Genomic DNA, 20339 nt, shown 5'->3' on the forward strand with positions numbered 1-20339 from the left:
TTTTCCATCTCTATCTTTTACTAAGGATCTCTGCTCTAACGTGACACTTCCTACGTCGTCCATAGGCGCTCAGAGCCCGGGAAAAACCTGAATGTCGTCATCCCAGCCCCAGGCTGAAACACTTGATCGCCTTTCTCAAGTGGCCGATCAAGGGACTCTGGGCTTAGGCGCGTGACCCGACCGCCCCCGCCTTTGTGATTTTTTCCTCTGTTTGCCGAAAAGGAGATTCCCTGTCGGAATATTATCGCTTTTCTACGAGAAAAATGGCGTAAAACTTGATTTTAAACAGCGGTTGACATGCTTCGAAGTACGGTAATGGAATATTTAGAATTTTTTTGTCACGAATTGCGCTATGCGCATGACCCTTCTTTACCATTTCGGATAGTGTCTGGAACGCACGAACAAAACGCCGCTATTCGGATATAACGATGGATTATTTTGGACCAAACCAACATTTGTTATTGAAGTAGCAGTCCTGGGAGTGCATTCTGACGAAGACAACAAAAGGTAATCAAACTTTTATAATTGCAAATATGATTATGGTGAGTGCTAAACTTGCCGGGTGTCTAAATAGCTAGCCCGTGATGCCTGGGCTATGTACTTAGAATATTGCAAAATGTGCTTTCACCAAAAAGCTATTTTAAAATCGGACATATCGAGTGCATAGAGGAGGTCTGTATCTATAATTCTTTAAATAATTGTTATGCTTTTTGTGAACGTTTATCGTGAGTAATTTAGTAAAATGTTAGCGAATTCCCCGGAAGTTTGCGGGGGGTATGCTAGTTCTGAACGTCACATGCTAATGTAAAAAGCTGGTTTTTGATATAAATATGAACTTGATTGAACAAAACATGCATGTATTGTATAACATAATGTCCTAGGGTTGTCATCTGATGAAGATCATCAAAGGTGAGTGCTGCATTTAGCTGTCTTCTGGGTTTTGGTGACATTATATGCTAGCTTGAAAAATGGGTGTCTGATTATTTCTGGCTTGATACTCTGCTGACATAATCTAATGTTTTGCTTTCGTTGTAAAGCCTTTTTGAAATCGGACAGTGTGGTTAGATTAACGAGAGTCTTGTCTTTAAATAGCTGTAAAATAGTCATATGTTTGAGAAATTTTTGTAATAGGATTTTTAAGGTTTTGAAAATCGCGCCACAGGCTGCAAGTGGCTGTTACGTAGGTGGGACGAATTCGTCCCGCCTAGCCCAGAGAGGTAAAAAGAGGAAGTAAACATAGACAAAGCTATATTAAAATTGTCAGTCTAGAGCACCAGTGAAAGGGATTTCTAAACGGGAGAAGTTAGGAGCAATTTACATAAGGACGATATTTGGTATCATGATAAGTTACCAATACTACCTAAGTCATTGTTTAGATATGCGGCAAGATTGACACATGGGCAGAGCCATGTGTCAACAGGGGATAGTAAAGCAGGTGGTAGTGCAGGTTAGAAAACACTTTGTGGCCTATTGGATAACGAACTACTTAAAAAAAAAAATAATTATAATAGATAAGTAAATTAAATGGGAAGAAGCGTTCCCAACTTACTGGGAGAATACGATTAGGGTAGTTGGTTTACTAGGATCTATCTCTTTAAATAAAGGATTACATTTTTAAATAAAGGATTACATTTTTCCGACTCCCGGTCGGAAAAATCATAACGCCATTAGCATAACAAAATGTAATAATTTTTTTTTGTCATTTTTTTTCTTCAAATTATATCGTTTTATAGATACACCTCTCCTGAATCTAACCACGTTGTCCGATTCCAAAAAGGCTTTACAGCAAATGCAAAACATTAGATTATGTTAGAGGAGTATATCGTAAAAGTAGCCACATTGAGTGGGCTGAGTCACTGACGTGATCTTCCTGTCTGGGTTGGCGGCCCCCCCTTGGGTTGTGCCGTGGTGGAGATCTTTGTGGGCTATACTCGGCCTTGTCTTAGGACGGTAAGTTGGTGGTTGGAGACATCCCTCTAGTGGTGTGGGGGCTGTGCTTTGGCAAAGTGGGTGGGGTTATATCCTGCCTGTTTGGCCCTGTCCGGGGGTTTCATCGGATGGGGCCACAGTGTCTCCTGATCCCTCCTGTCTCAGCCTCCAGTATTTATGCTGCAGTAGTTTATGTGTCGGGGGGCTAGGGTCAGTCTGTTACATCTGGAGTATTTCTCTTGTCTTATCCGGTGTCCTGTGTGAATTTAAATATGCTCTCTCTAATTCTCTCTTTCTCTCTTTCTTTCTTTCTCTCGGAGGACCTGAGCCCTAGGACCATGCCTCAGGACTACCTGGCATGATGACTTGTTGCTGTCCCCAGTCCACCTGGCCGTGCTGCTGCTCCAGTTTCAACTGTTCTGCCTGCGGCTATGGAACCCTGACCTGTTCACCGGACATGCTTGTTGCACCCTCGACAACTACTATGATTATTATTATTTGACCATGCTGGTCATTTATGAACATTTTAACATCTTTACCATGTTCTGTTATAATATCCACCCGGCACATCCAGAAGAGGACTGGCCACCCCTCATAGCCTGGTTCCTCTCTAGGTTTCTTCCTTGGTTTTTGGCCTTTCTAGGGAGTTTTTCCTACGGAGTTTTTCCTAGCCACCGTGCTTCTTTCACATGCATTGCTTGCTGTTTGGGGTTTTAGGCTGGGTTTCTGTACAGCACTTTGAGATATCAGCTGATGTACGAAGGGCTATATAAATACATTTGATTTGATTTGAAATTTGATTTGATTTTCCAACCAACCACATGCATCACAAATAACCAAAAAACAGCTAAATGCAGCACTAACCTTTGGCAATCTTCATCAGATGACACACCTAGGACATCATGTTACACAATACATGCATTCTTTTGTTCGATAAAGTTCATATTTATATATAAAAACAGCATTTTACATCGGTGCGTAACGTTGACTATCTATTTTCCCTCAAATGCATCCGATGAAACAGAGCTACAATTTTTTTAATTACTATTCGAAAACATTTTTCAAATGTAAAATTGTCATTCTAAGATTTGTAGATGAATATCTCTTGAAAGCACCTGTAATGCCAGATTTAAAATTAACTTTACTGGGTAATCATACTTTGCGATGAAAGAGGAAGCGATACTCTGAAAAATGCTAACGTTACAGGTCAGCGCCATCTTGGAACAATCGCATATCACATCTAGTCTTGTATACTATTGTCAATAATCCCTTACCTTTGAATGTCTTCATCAGAAAGCACTTCCAGGAATCCCAGGTCCACAACAAATTTATTTTCGTTAAAAAAAATTACTCCTTTATGTTCCAAGAGCTTGTTCTTGTTAGCGCGTCTGAAAGCTGATCCAAATGCTCCGTCGGCCGCGGGACAGCCATTTCGAGAAAATGCATTTTTTTCCCATTTAGGTTCGTTCAAACATGTCAAACGTTGTATAACATAAATCTTCAGGGCGTTTTTCAACAAGAGAGCCAATAAGATTCAAGGAGGATGATTGCATTGTGTTTCAAAACGTTTCGAAAGCGGAGGGTAACCAGGGGCGCCGGGGTCATAATGGTGATGGCCCTCTCCGTGTGACCACGTTCCACAGCGTGTCATTCATTCAGTGTTCACAGTAGGAGACTCAAATCACTTTGTAAAGACTGGGGACATCTAGTGGAAGCAATAGGAAGTGCTCAATGAACCATAGCTCATGGTGTGATTAATAGGCAATGTGATGAAGTTGAGTTCGCAATTCAGAATTCCACATCCTGTTTCCATCTGTCTCAGGGTTTTGACTGCCATATGAGTTCTGTTATAATCACAGACACCATTCAAACAGTTTTAGAAACTTTAGGGTGTTTTCTATCCACAAGTATTAATTATATGCATATCCTAGCTTCTGAGTTGGAGTAGTAGGCCGTTTAAAAAGGGCACACATCCTAAGCGAACGTCAAGAGGTTAAGAATTATAGATACAGACCTCCTTTATGCAATCGCTATGTCCGATTTTAAAATAGCTTTTCGGTGAAAGCACATTTTGCAATATTCTGAGTAGATAGCCCGGCCATCATGGCTAGCTATTTTGACACCCACCAAGTTTGGCACTCACCAAACTCAGATTTAATATAAGAAAAATTGGATTACCTTTGCTGTTCTTCGTCAGAATGCACTCCCAGGACTTCTACTTAAACAAGAAATGTTGGTTTGGTTCCAAATAATCCATAGTTATATCCAAATAGCTGCGTTTGTTCTTGCGTTCAAGACACTATCCGAAGGGTGACGCGCCGGCGCGTATCGTGACAAAAAATGTCGAAATATTCCATTACCGTACTTCGAAGCATGTCAAACGCTGTTTAAAATAAATTTTTATGCAATTTTTCTCGTAAAATAGCGATAATATTCCGACCGGGCGACGTTTTTTTCGTTAAAAGACTGAAAAGTAAAATGGACTATTCACGTGCATGCGCTCGCCCGTTTCATTGTTCTCAGATCGACCACTATCCAAATGCGCTACTGTTTTTCAGCCACGGACTGCAGAGTCATCATTCAACGTTCTGGCGCCTTCTGAGAGCCTATGGGAGTCTTAGAAAATGTCACGTTACAGCAGAGATCCTCTGTTTTCGATAAAGAGGCTATAGAAGGCCAGGAAATCGTCAGAGAGGGCACTTCCTGTATAGAATCTTCTCAGGTTTTGGCCTGCCATATGAGTTCTGTTATACTCACAGACACCATTCAAACAGTTTTAGAAACTTTAGGGTGTTTTCTATCCAAATCAAACAATTATATGCATAGTCTAGTTTCTGGGCAGGAGTAATAACCAGATTAAATCGGGTACGTTATTTATCCGGCCGTGAAAATACTGCCCCCTATCCTAAACAGGTTAAACCGCAGCCGTCGACACAGCAGTTCTTAACCTGTTGGGGCTAGGGGCAGTATTTTCACAGCCGGATAAAAAATGTACCCGATTTAATCTGGTTACCACTCCTACCCAGTAACTAGAATATGCATATACTTATTACATATTGATAGAAAACACCCTAAAGTTTCTAAAACTGTTTGAATGGTGTCTGTGAGTATAACAGAACTCATTTGGCAGGCAGAAACCTGAGAAGGTTTCATGCAGGAAGTGGCCTGTCTGACAAGGTGTTGTTGTTCTTGCTTCTGTTTATTGAAGCGTCAGGATCTTAGCTGTTACGTGACACTTCCCACAGCTCCAATGGGGTCTCAGAGCACGGGAAAAACCTAAATGAAGTAATTCAAAGCTCTAAGTGGTCTATCAGGGGACATAGGGCTTTAGGCCCGTGCACAGTCCGCCCCCGTCTTTCTGTTTTTCCCTCATTTTACAGACACGCAGATTCCCGGTCGGAATATTATCGCTTTTCTACGAGATAAATTGCATAAAAATTGATTTTAAACAGCGGTTGACATGCTTCGAAGTACGGTAATGGAATATTTAGACATATTTTGTCACGAAATGCGCCATGCGTGCGACCGTTATTTACCATTTCGGATAGTTTCTGGAACGCACGAACAAAACGATGCTCTTCGGATATAACGATGGATTATTTGGGACCAAACCACCATTTGTTATTGAAGTAGAAGTCCTGGGAGTGCATTCTGACAAAGAACAGGAAAGGTAAGACCATTTTTCTTATAGTAAATGTGATTTTGGTGAAGGCTAAACTTGCCGGGTGTCTAAATAGCTAGCCCGTGATGGTTGGGCTATGTACTTAGAATATTGCAAAATATGCTTCATCCAAAAAGCTATTTTAAAATCAGACATATCGAGTGCATAGAGGAGTTCTGTATCTATTATTCTTAAAATAATTGTTATGCTTTTTGTGAACGTTTATCGTGAGTAATTTAGTAAATTGTTAGTAAATTTACCGGAGGTTTGCGGGGGGTATGCTAGTTCTGAACGTCACATGCTAATGTAAAAAGCTGGTTTTTGATATAAATATGAACTTGATTGAACAGACATGCATGTATTGTATAAAATAATATCCTAGGTGTGTCATCTGATGAAGATCATCAAATGTTAGTGCTGCATTTAGCTGTCTTCTGGGTTTTTGTGACATTATATGCTAGCTTGAAAAATGGGTGTCTGATTATTTCTGGCTGGGTACTCTGCTGACATAATCTAATGTTTTGCTTTCATTGTAAAGCCTTTTTGAAATCGGACAGTGTGGTTAGATTAACGAGAGTCTTGTCTTTAAAATGCTGTAAAATAGTCATATGTTTGAGAAATTGAAGTAATAGGATTTCTAAGGTTTTTGAATAACGCGCCACCGGATTCGACTGGCTGTTGAGTGGGTGAGACTCAAGCGTCCCACCTAGCCCTGAGAGGTTAAAAGAGGAAGTAAACATAGACAAAGCTATATTAAAATTGTCAGTCTAGAGCACCAGTGAAAGGGATTTCGAAATGGGAGAAGTTAGGAGCAATTTATATAAGGACTGTATTTGGTATCATGATAAGTTACCAATTCTACCTAAGTCATTGTTTAGAGATGCGGCAAGATTGACACATGGGCAGAGCCATGTGTCAACAGGGGGATAGTAGAGCAGGTTCGGAAACACTTTGTGGCCTATTGGATAACAAACTACTTAAAAAACATTTTTTATAATAAATAAGTATATTAAATGGGAAGAAGCGGTCCCAACTTACTGGGTGGACAAGATTAGGGTAGTTGGTTTACTAGGATCTATCTCTTTAAATAATGGATTACATTTTAGCTGATCAGGTAAACCATATAGAATGCCAGAGTTAGGGAGGCCAGAACAGGTAGACATAGAAGTTGAAGATATACTAACAGCACACATGGTTAACCAAACCCGTATGTCCGAGACTTTGTGTCCAACAGGTGAATTACAGGAGAAGATGATTCACTCAATCCAACCAGGAGACTGGGTGTGGATCCAGTCCCTGAGGAGAAAAGAACTGGAAGCAGCCACGGTGGGAGGGCCCATACCAAGTGTTCCTGGTAATAGCCTTCACGGTGAGAATAGCTGAAAGAGCTACCTGGGTTCATATCACACATTGCGGGAGGGTAAGACACACTGACACTGTCGAACAATCACAGAGTTAGGAGAAGAACCGAATACCAATAAGGTTCGGGGGTTACCTCTCTAACGAAGATTCCCAAACCTGCCCGATCCTCACTGTGTGCGTTCATAGAAGTGAAAGTGTGGGTTGGCCTCTAGCCAGTGATATATTCTCCGGGAGGGGGTGGGGCTTTACAGGGGTACTGGTCAGTCTGAGCTGTCTGATTGTGGGAGCCATATTCCTAATACACCATGAACCACTCGAGAAGTCAGAAAGTGGTAACTTGACCCATAGTGTAGAAGATGAGGAGTTTTTATGGCCTAGGTACAAAAGGTCACTCGATCTGGATAAAAAGGAAGTGAGAGTAGAGTTAGGGAAGGATGTCTCAATAGAGTTCTATGCAGACCAAATGGGGTCCCTAACCTCCTGGCAGTCTAGGACTCGGACTTCATGGGGAAGATATCTGTGTAGATCCCGGTGTAACTCATGGAATCAGGTCATAGCTCACACAGAGAGAGAAGGCTATGTCAATCCACACACCCAATATAGAAACAGATGGAGTATAGTGAAGGCCAGGGTTTTTGACTGCAATCCAGAGCAAGGGAAGTATTGCTTGAAGATAGGAATGACCATTAAAAGCATAAAGAAAGAGGATTTAGGGTTATGGTATGTTGGCCTTGACCAGACCATTGTCGACACTGCGATACCATTCCGAGTTGTAAAGGTTAGGACAGGAGATAGTTCTACCGCAAGCCAGAATACCAGTAGTACCCCTGATAAAACGGACATTACCCGTGTAGTCATCCAGAGCCAAGGACCGGTGAGGATAGTTCAGACGAAAGATCTTAACCTGTTGGGTCTAGGGGGCAGCATTTGCACGTCTGGATAAAAAAAATGTACCCGATTTAATCTGGTTACTAATCCTACCCAGTAACTAGAATATGCATATACTTATTATATATGGATAGAAAACACTCTAAAGTTTCCAAAACTGTTTGAATGGTGTCTGTGAGTATAACAGAACTCATTTGGCAGGCAAAACCCTGAGACATTTTCTGACAGGAAGTGGATACCTGATGTGTTGTATTGACTTTAAAGCTATCCCATTGAAAAACACAGGGGTTTAGGAATATTTTGGCACTTCCTATTGCTTCCACTAGATGTCACCAGCCTTTACAAAGTGTTTTGAGTCTTCTGGAGGGAGATCTGACCGAACAAGAGCCATGGAACGGTGATGTCCCATTAGACACCTGGCGCGCTACTTCATGTTGGGTACCCTCGTTCCAATACGTTATAAAAGGCTATGCATTCGTCCACCTTGAATATTATTCATGTTCTGGTTAAAAAAGGCCCTAATGATTTATGCTATACAACGTTTGACATGTTTGAACGAACGGAAATATATTTTTTCCCCTCGTTCACGACGAGAAGTCCGGCTGGCTTACATCATGTGCTAACGAGACGGAGATTTTTGGACATAAATGATGAGCTTTTTTGAACAAAACTACATTCGTTATGGACCTGTGATACCTGGAAGTGACATCTGATGAAGAGAATCAAAGGTAATGGATTATTTACATAGTATTTTCGATTTTAGATCTCCCCAACATGACGTCTAGTCTGTATCGCAACGCGTATTTTTCTGGGCACAGTGCTCAGATTATTGCAAAGTGTGATTTCCCAGTAAGGTTATTTTTAAATCTGGCAAGTTGATTGCGTTCAAAAGATGTAAATCTATAATTCTTTAAATGACAATATAATATTTTAACAATGTTTTCTAATTTTAATTATTTAATTTCTGACGCTGACTTGACTGCCGGTTATTGGAGGGAAACGATTTCCTCAACATCAATGCCATAGTAAAACGCTGTTTTTGTATATAAATATGAACTTGATAGAACTAAAAATGCATGCATTGTCTAACATAATGTCCTAGGAGTGTCATCTGATGGAGATTGTAAAAGGTTAGTGTATCATTTTAGCTGGTTTTATGGTTTTGGTGACCCTGTCTTTGACTTGACAAAACATTACACACAACTCTTGTAAATGTACTGTCCTAACATACTCTAAATTTATGCTTTCGCCGTAAAACCTTTTTGAAATCGTAAAACGTGGTTAGATTAAGGAGATGTTTATCTTTCAAATGGTGTAACATAGTTGTATTTTTGAAAAATTTGAATTTTGACATTTATTTGGATTCAAATTTGCCGCTCTTGAAATGCACCTGCTGTTGATGGAGTGCACCACAGGTGGCACGCTAGCGTCCCACCTAGCCCCAAGAGGTTAAGGAAGTGATTGAGGTGGAGACTTGGTTTGGGGATTCCAACCTATGGCTGGAATGGATTCAGTATACAGCTAGATCAGTAGCTAAAGAAGAAGGTTATGCCTGCGCAACAGCCAAACTTCAGTTGACAACCATCCCCTTTCTACTCGATGGAATTAATTTACCAAGGGGAATGGCCTGTATGGTAAAGCTGTTCATGAAGGCAAGGAAGCCAGACAGTTGCCCTGATCTGCATTATCTGTATCCTATGTGCCCATTAGATCCAGACTTCCCCCTTTCACAGTCGCAGGAGGAGACTATTATTGTGTGGCTCGACACAACACACACGGATGGAACGTAGGGGAAGTAAGAACATGCAATAGGACAGAGAATGTTACAAATGACGAGACAATGAGGGACCTGACTGGGTGGTTGAGTTCCGAGGACTTTAGTAAGATAAAAAGGCCGAGAGCGGATGTCTGGTGGTTGTGTGGAGGTATGAAGCTGTGGCCAAACCTGCCTGCAAATTGGACTGGTATTTGTGCATTGGTACAGTTAGGCATGCCCTTCACCCTTATACAACACAAAGACCTAGTGCCAGGTGAAAGAGAGGGGAGGAGTGCTCCGTCAGGGTCCTTTGACGATAGAATTTACATTGATAGCATTGGGGTTCCAAGGGGGGTGCCTGATGAGTTTAAAGCTAGGAATCAGATATGGGCTGGATTGGAATCAAAAAATTTTTTTTGGTCGACTCTCAATAAAAATGTGGATTGGATAAATTACATTTATTATAACCAACAGCGTTTCATCAACTATACCAGAGAGGCAATTCAAGGGTTAGCAGAACAGACAGCTTTGACCACTTTGATGGTATTGCAGAATAGAATACCTTTGGATATGCTTCTGGCTGAAAAGGGTGGTGTGTGTGTGATGTTCAGATCTGAATGCTGTACTTTCATCCCTGAGAACACAGCTCCAGATGGATCAGTGACCAAGGCCCTGGCCGGTCTAAACAATTTAGCTCAGGAGATAGCAGAAAATTCAGGGGTGGACACGGCACTCACGGGATGGTTTGATAGTACGTTCGGAAAATGGAAAAAGGTTGTAATCACTGTGTTGTGGGCTGCTTTCACCTGTATGACTGTGTTGATATTATGTGGTTGTTGTTTGGTCCCTTGTGCGAGAGGTCTCATTTCCAGGGCTCTGGAAAGATCGATGACGGAGCAGATGGTGAGATACGGACCGATTCCAAGTTCAGACCAGTGGGATGACAAATACCAACTGCCGAGCCTGGCGGAGGATTCATTCAATTAGGAGGAGCCCATGTTAGACGAGACCATCTTTAATGTTTAGGAAGACTGTTTCTCTAAATGAAGGTCATAGCAAAAATCCTAATCCGAAGAGTTATGACTGGACATAGGCTTAGAACAGTCATTGATAAGTATGTAATGAAATACATGTATTTTTTTTTTTTGATTTAGTTTGATTTTGTGTGACATTTCTGAATCCAATAAAAATAGATGTGTTATAGTGTATGTGAAATATTTAGCCAATAGGGTGGATTGTAATGGAAATAATATGATTAAAGGTTTGACTAAATGATTTCACCCTGAAAAGGTATAACCGAGTGATTATAAGATGAATGTACTAATGTGTGTGTGTCGGAAAAGTTGAAGCCTAATGATTTAGCAATGTAAGCAACCAGACAGCATACATCTTGTGACCACTGTGAAACTGATAACAGGAAGAAGGTCTCCCCACCCAGGGAGGGGAGAAACCTTTAGGCTCGCAGTAGATTATGTAACATGGGGCAGGATATGATAAGCAATGTATGAGATGGAGAAGACTTGTAAATAAGCATTGACAGTGTTAACCTCTATGGGACCGGCGGGACGAATTCGTCCCACCTACGTAACAGCCACTGCCATCCTGTGGCGCGATTTTCAAAATCTTCAAAATCATATTACTTCAATTTCTCAAACATATGACTATTTTACAGCCATTTAAAGATAAGACTCTCGTTAATCTAACCACACTGTCCGATTTCAAAAAGGCTTTACAACGAAAGCAAAACATTAGATTATGTCAGCAGAGTACCAAGCCAGAAATAATCAGACACCCATTTTTCAAGCCAGCATATAATGTCACCAAAACCCAGAAGACAGCTAAATGCAGCACTCACCTTTGATGATCTTCATCAGATGACAACCCTAGGACATTATGTTATACAATACATGCATGTTTTGTTCAATCAAGTTCATATTTATATCAAAAAACAGCTTTTTACATTAGCATGTGACGTTCAGAACTAGCATACCCCCCGCAAACTTACGGGGAATTCGCTAACATTTTACTAAATTACTCACGATAAACGTTCACAAAAAGCATAACAATTATTTTAAGAATTATAGATACAGACCTCCTCTATGCACTCGATATGTCCGATTTTAAAATAGCTTTTTGGTGAAAGCACATTTTGCAATATTCTCAGTAGATAGCCCAGGCATCACGGGCTCGCTATTTAGACACCCGGCAAGTTTAGCACTCACCATAATCATATTTACTATTATAAAAATGTCATTACCTTTTGTTGTCTTCGTCAGAATGCACACCCAGGACGTCTACTTCAATAACAAATGTTGGTTTGGTCCAAAATAATCCATCGTTATATCCGAATAGCGGCGTTTTGTTCGTGCGTTCCAGACACTATCCGAAATAGTAAAGAAGTGTCGCGCGCTTGGCGCAATTCCTGACAATAAAATTCAAAGTATTCAATTGCCGTACGTCGAAGCATGTCAACCGCTGTTTAAAATCAATTTTTACGTCATTTTTCTCGTAGAAAAGCGGTAAAATTCCGACAGGGAATCTCCTTTTCGGCAAACAGAGGAAAAAATCCCAAAGGCGGGGGCGGTCGGGGTCACGCGCATAAGCTAGTGTCTCTTGATGGGCCACTTGAGAAAGGCGATAATGTGTTTCAGCCTGGGGCTGGAATGACGACATTCTGTTTTTTCCCGGGCTATGAGAGCCTATGGACGACGTGGGAAGTGTCACGTTAGAGCAGAGATCCTTAGTAAATGATAGAGATGGCAAAGAAGTTCCAGAAATGGTCAGACAGGCCACTTCCTGTAAAGGAATCTCTCAGGTTTTGACCTGCCATTTGAGTTCTGTTATACTCACAGACACCATTCAAACAGTTTTAGAAAATTTAGGGTGTTTTCTATCCATATGTAATAAGTATATGCATATTCTAGTTACTGAGTAGGAGTGGTAACCAGATTAAATCGGGTATGTTTTTTATCCAGCCGTGTCAATGCTGCCCCCTAGCCCTAACAGGTTAAAGAAGAGGAGGGGCATTTGTAAGGGGTATGACATATGGTATGACCAAATGTCAGGTATAAAAGGCTGTGTACATTGTATGATATTCAGAGCTCTCGTAAATAAACATTCTGACCAATTGTAGGCTGGCTCTCCGTCTGCTTCATCCAACCAGAATCTTACACCCTCTGGGGGGCAGACTGAGTAGTTTAATTGAAGTTCGGTTTATGAACATTGGGAACAGAATTCCCATGACAGAAGGTAGAAACTAGAGCCTGTAGGACCTGCCTTGTTGACAGTGCTGTTAACCTCTTGGGGCTAGGTGGGACGCTAGCGTGCCACCTGTGGTGCACTCCATCAACAGCAGGTGCATTTCAAGAGCGGCAAATTTGAATCCAAATAAATGTCAAAATTCAAATTTTTCAAAAATACAACTATGTTACACCATTTGAAAGATAAACATCTCCTTAATCTAACCACGTTTTACGATTTCAAAAAGGTTTTACGGCGAAAGCATAAATTTAGAGTATGTTAGGACAGTACATTTACAAGAGTTGTGTGTAATGTTTTGTCAAGTCAAAGACAGGGTCACCAAAACCATAAAACCAGCTAAAATGATACACTAACCTTTTACAATCTCCATCAGATGACACTCCTAGGACATTATGTTAGACAATGCATGCATTTTTAGTTCTATCAAGTTCATATTTATATACAAAAACAGCGTTTTACTATGGCATTGATGTTGAGGAAATCGTTTCCCTCCAATAACCGGCAGTGAAGTCAGCGTCAGAAATTAAATAATTAAAATTAGAAAACATTGGTAAAATATTATATTGTCATTTAAAGAATTATAGATTTACATCTTTTGAACGCAATCAACTTGCCAGATTTAAAAATAACCTTACTGGGAAATCACACTTTGCAATAATCTGAGCACTGTGCCCAGAAAAATACGCGTTGCGATACAGACTAGACGTCATGTTGGGGAGATCTAAAATCGAAAATACTATGTAAATAATCCATTACCTTTGATTCTCTTCATCAGATGTCACTTCCAGGTATCACAGGTCCATAACGAATGTAGTTTTGTTCAAAAAAGCTCATCATTTATGTCCAAAAATCTCCGTCTCGTTAGCACATGATGTAAGCCAGCCGGACTTCTCGTCATGAACGAGGGGAAAAAATATATTTTCGTTCGTTCAAACATGTCAAACGTTGTATAGCATAAATCATTAGGGCCTTTTTTAACCAGAACATGAATAATATTCAAGGTGGACGAATGCATAGCCTTTTATAACGTATTGGAACGAGGGTACCCAACATGAAGTAGCGCGCCAGGTGTCTAATGGGACATCACCGTTCCATGGCTCTTGTTCGGTCAGATCTCCCTCCAGAAGACTCAAAACACTTTGTAAAGGCTGGTGACATCTAGTGGAAGCAATAGGAAGTGCCAAAATATTCCTAAACCCCTGTGTTTTTCAATGGGATAGCTTTAAAGTCAATACAACACATCAGGTATCCACTTCCTGTCAGAAAATGTCTCAGGGTTTTGCCTGCCAAATGAGTTCTGTTATACTCACAGACACCATTCAAACAGTTTTGGAAACTTTAGAGTGTTTTCTATCCATATATAATAAGTATATGCATATTCTAGTTACTGGGTAGGATTAGTAACCAGATTAAATCGGGTACATTTTTTTTATCCAGACGTGCAAATGCTGCCCCCTAGACCCAACAGGTTAATAAGAAGGTAGAGCAGGGATTTATTATGGACAGACTTCTCCCCATCTTAGCTACTGTCGTATCAATATGTTTTGACCATGGCAGTTTACAATCCAGGGTTACTCCAAGCAGTTTAGTCACCTCAACTTGCTCAATTTCCACATTATTCATTACGAGATGAACAGGTGAGCAGTACGCGTCTATGAAATGAGAGCATGAACAGTGTGAGGATCGTTAAAAGTCTTAGGGCTAGGGGGCAGTTTTCGGACGTTCGGAGAGTCTGGCGAGCCCAAAGTAAAATGCCTGTTACTCAGGCCCAGAAGCTATGCATATAATTGGTAGATTTGGAAAGAAAACACTCTGACGTTTCCAAAATTGTTAAAATAACGTCTGTGAGTTTAACAGAACAGATATGGCAGGCGAAAACCCGAAGAAAATCCGACCAAAAAATAAATAAATAAAACCAAATCAAATCAAACAAATTAATTTTTCTAATTTATTTATAAAGCCCTTCTTACATCAGCTGAGATCTCAAAGTGCTGTACAGAAACCCAGCCTAAAACCCCAAACAGCAAGCAATGCATGTGAAAGAAGCACGGTGGCTAGGAAAAACTCCCTAGGAAAAACTCCAAAGGAAAGGCAAAAACCTAGGAAGAAACCTAGAGAGGAACCAGGATATGAGGGGTGGCCAGTCTTCTTCTGGCTGTGCAGGGTGGATATTATAACAGAACATGGTCAAGATGTTAAAATGTTCATAAATGACCAGCATGGTCAAATAATAATAATCATAGTAGTTGTCGAGGGTGCAACAAGCACGTCCGGTGAACAGGTCAGGGTTCCGTAGCAGCAGGCAGAACAGTTGAAACTGGAGCAGCAGCATGGCCAGGTGGACTGGGGACAGCAAGGAGTCATCATGCCAGGTAGTCCTGAGGCATGGTCCTAGGGCTCAGGTCCTCCGAGAGAAAGACAGAAAGAGAGAAAGAGAGAATTAGAGAGAGCATATTTAAATTCACACAGGACACCGGATAAGACAAGAGAAATACTCCAGATGTAACAGACTGTCCCTAGCCCCCCGACACATAAACTACTGCAGCATAAATACTGGAGGTTGAGACAGGAGGGATCAGAAGACACTGTGGCCCCATCCGATGATACCCCCGGACAGGGCCAAACAGGCAGGATATAACCCCACCCACTTTGCCAAAGCACAGCCCCCACACCACTAGAGGGATGTCTCCAACCACCAACTTACCGTCCTAAGACAAGGCCGAGTATAGCCCACAGCGATCTCCGCCATGGCACAACCCAAGGGGGGGCGCCAACCCAGGCTCATATTTTGTAAAGCTATTGAAAACTCCTATGTCCGTCACCCAGATTGCAATTCATAATAGCTTCCACTAGATGTCAACAGTATTTATTCAAGGTTTTGAGGCTTCTATTTTGAAAAATAAATAAATATTTACACTTTCAGTGAGCTGACTGCTTGGGTCACATCAGTGTTTTTGCGCGCGATGGAGAGGGTGCACACTTGCGAATTTGGCATTCCTATTCAACACAGTACTTTCCGTATGAAATATTATAGTTTATTTACATTTTAGACAACCTGAGGATGATATAGACACGTTATTTGACTTGTTTGGACGAAATTTACTGGTAGCTTTTAGAACTTCTTTGTCTGCATGTTAAAGGAGTGGATTTCTGAAGTCATGGGGCCTGCTAAACAGACTATTTTGGGATACAAAGAAGGACTTTATCGAACAAAATGACCATTCATTGTGTAGCTGGGACCCTTGGGATTGCAAACAGAGGAAGATCTTCAAAGGTAAGTGATTTATTTTATCGCTATTTGGGATTCTGTGACGCCTGTGCAAGTTTGGAAAATATGTTATTGTGGAGTGCTGTCCTCAGATAATCGAAAGCTATGCTTTCACCGTAAAGCCTTTTTGAAATCTGACAACGCAGTTCGATTACCAAGATTCTAAGCTTTTAAATGATGTATGACACTTGTATTTTCATGAATGTTTAATATATTTCTATTTTGAATTTGGCGCTCTGCAATTTCACCGGATGTTGTCGTAGGTGTTTCGCTAGTGGTCCGCGAGCCCTAAGAGTTATTAAAACCATGTGCCCTGATTTAGTTAAAACTGGTTCCATCAGAGCCCTTACAAAACCTTTTACAACTGATTCATCACTGTCATACCTTATAGGGTCCAGAGATTTCCTGGTTAGGTCAACAGAGATGGACAAACTCTGGGCCCCAGGGCAAAAAAAATTGCCCCCCCCCCACTCTGGGACCTATGGTTGCCACCAGTCTGCTTGCCGTTCTCAGTTATCATCAGGTACTGTATGTGCATGATCAGGGCTTTATTCAGAAAAAGTTTCTTGGGCTACTTTGATTTGCCAAGTGGCCGATATTTTAATTCCGTGTTTATCTTCATGGACAAACTTGTTGTTCTAACCTACGATGGCTCAGCTTCAAGGGAACGTATCTGCTATTTGTATTTCCAGAGTCCCCTCCTGTTCCATGGTTTAACCTCTATGGGCTAGGCGGGACGAATTCGTCCCACCTACGTAACAGCCAGTGTAATCCAGTGGCGCGATTTTTGAATCGTTTGAAATACTATTACTTCAATTTCTCAAACATATGACTATTTTACAGCTATTTAAAGACAAGACTCTCGTTTATCTAACCACACTGTCCGATTTCAAAAAGGCTTTACAACGAAAGCAAAACATTAGATGATGTCAGGAGAGTGCCCAGCCAGAAATAATCAGACACCCATTTTTCAAGCTAGCATATAATGTCACCAAAACCCAAACCACAGCTAAATGCAGCACTAACCTTTTATGATCTTCATCAGATGACACACCTAGGACATTATGTTATACAATACATGCATGTCTGTTCAATCAAGTTCATATTTATATCAAAAAACAGCTTTTTACATTAGCATGTGACGTTCAGAAAAAGCATACCCCCCGCAAACTTCCGGGGAATTTACTAACAGTTTGCTAAATTACTCACGATAAACGTTCACAAAAAAGCATAACAATTATTTTAAGAATTATAGATACATTACTCTTCTATGCACTCGATATGTACGATTTTAAAATAGCTTTTCGGATGAAGCACATTTTGCAATATTCTAAGTACATAGCCCAGCCATCACGGCTAGCTATTTAGACACCCGGCAAGATTAGCCTTTACCATAATAACATTTCCTATAAGAAAAATGTTCTTACCTTTCCTGTTCTTCGTCAGAATGCACGCCCAGGACTTCTACTTCAATAACAAATGTAGGTTTGGTCCCAAATAATCCATAGTTATATCCAAATAGCGTCGTTTTGTTTGTGCGTTCTAGACACTATACGAATGGTAATCCACGGTCGCGCGCATGGCGCATGGCGTGACAAAAAATGTCTAAATATTCCATTACCGTACTTCGAAGCATGTCAACCGCTGTTTAAAACCAATTTTTATGCCATTTATCTCATAGAAAAGCGATAATATTCCCACCGGGAATCTGCAATAAACTAAACAGCCGAATTAAAATACTCCACGGGGGATAATCGCGCACGCGCCTCATTCCATTGTCACCTAATGGGACACTTGGATGAGGTGATAATCTGTTTCAGCCTGAGGCTGCCTCGTCAACCTTCATGATTTTCCCGGGTCCTGAGAGCCTATTGGAGCCCTGGGAATTGTCACGTTACAGCTAAGATCCTTACTCTTCAATAAACAGATGCAAGACGCACGACTCCTTGTCAAACAGGCCACTTCCTGCATGAAACCTTGTCAGGTTTTTGCCTGCCATAGGAGTTCTGTTATACTCACAGACACCATTCAAACAGTTTTAGAAACTTTAGGGTGTTTTCTATCCAAACCTGAACAATAATATGCATATTCTAGCTTCTGAGTTGGTGTAGGAGGCAGTTAAAAATGGGCACATATTTTTTCCAAAATTCTCAATACTGCCCCCTAGCCCAAACAGGTTAACAAGTGATGACCACTCCACTACCATTGTCAACTACCTCCTCACATGAACTGGAAGCCACGTCTCATGTGGCCCACTCATCCACTGGCACATTGAATGTTTCCTCTCCAAGTACTGTGAGGAAACCCCTGTCAATTTTTCTCTCATGACTTTATGTAGAGTCAATCACAATCACAATCACAATCACATTATTACACATCTATGATTTGACTTCTTGCTTGGACTAACTCATTCTTAGCTCTTTTGTCTCACTGTGTAGTGTTTTTGTGTTATTGTCTTCCCAGTCAAATACTGTCCTGCACTGGTCAAGCCTCTGAACACCTCAACTCATGCCTCATATCCTCATTCAATCACTGCTGTGATCCCTTCCCAAAATGGTGTAAGTAGCCCTCTCATTCCTATTCCCCATAATATTGTACTATAAGTGTCTTTATTAGCCTCTATGGGCTAGGCGGGACGAATTCGTCCCACCTACGTAACAGCCACTTGAAGCCTGTGGCGCGATTTTCAAAACCTTAAAAATCCTATTACTTCAATTTCTCAAACATATGACTATTTTACAGCTATTTAAAGACAAGACTCTCGTTAATCTAACCACACTGTCCGATTTCAAAAAGGCTTTACAACAAAAGCAAAGCATTAGATTATGTGCTAAACTTGCCGGGACGAATTCGTCCCGCCTAGCCCAGAGAGGTTAAGAATGATAGATACAGAACTCCTCTATGCACTCGATATGTCCGATTTTAAAATAGATTTTTGGTGAAAGCACATTTTGCAATATTCTATGTACATAGCCCAGCCATCACGGGCTAGCTATTTAGACACCCAGCAAGTTTAGCCTTCACCAAAATCTGATTTACTATAACAAAAATGTTATTACCTTTGGTGTTCTTCATCAGAATGCACTCCCAGGACTTCTACTTCAATAACAAATGTTGGATTGGTCCCAAATAATCCATCGTTATATCCAAACAGCGGCGTTTTGTTTGTGCGTTCTAGACACTATCCGAAATGGTAAATCAGGGTTACGAGCATGGCGCATTTCGTGACAAACAAATTCTAAATATTCCATTACCGTACTTCGAAGCATGTCAACCGCTGTTTAAAATCAATTTTTATGCAATTTATCTCGTAAAAAAGCGATAATATTCCGACCGGGAATCTGCGTTTCGGTAAATAGAGGGAAAAAAAGAAAGACGGGGGCGACCAGTGTACGCGCCTAAGCCCACTGTCCCCTGATCGGCCACTTGACAAAGGCGATAATTTGTTTCAGCCTGGGGCTGGAATGACGACATTCAGCTTTTTCCCGGGCTCTGAGAGCCTATGGGAGCCGTGGGAAGTGTCACGTTACCGCAGAGATCCTTTGTTTTTGGAAAGAGATGTCATAGAAAGCCAATAAATGGTCAGACAGGCCACTTCCTGTAAAGGAATCTCTCAAGTTTTTGGCTGCCATATGAGTTCTGTTATACTCACAGACACCATTCAAACGGTTTTTGAAACTTTAGGGTGTTTTCTATCCATATCTAATAACTATATGCATATTCTAGTTACTGGGTAGGAGTAGTAACCAGATTAAGTCGGGTACGGTTTTTATCCGGCGGTGTAAATACTGCCCCCTAGCCCTAAGAGGTTAACCTGTTGGGTCTAGGGGGCAGCATTTGCACGTCTGGATAAAAAAAATGTACCCGATTTAATCTGGTTACTAATCCTACCCAGTAACTAGAATATGCATATACTTATTATATATGGATAGAAAACACTCTAAAGTTTCCAAAACTGTTTGAATGGTGTCTGTGAGTATAACAGAACTCATTTGGCAGGCAAAACCCTGAGACATTTTCTGACAGGAAGTGGATACCTGATGTGTTGTATTGACTTTAAACCTATCCCATTGAAAAACACAGGGGTTTAGGAATATTTTGGCACTTCCTATTGCTTCCACTAGATGTCACCAGCCTTTACAAAGTGTTTTGAGTCTTCTGGAGGGAGATCTGACCGAACAAGAGCCATGGAACGGTGATGTCCCATTAGACAC

The sequence above is a fragment of the Salmo salar genome, unplaced genomic scaffold, assembly GCF_965601325.2.
Source record: "Salmo salar unplaced genomic scaffold, fSalSal1 ptg000578l, whole genome shotgun sequence".
Classification (NCBI taxonomy): domain Eukaryota; kingdom Metazoa; phylum Chordata; class Actinopteri; order Salmoniformes; family Salmonidae; genus Salmo; species Salmo salar.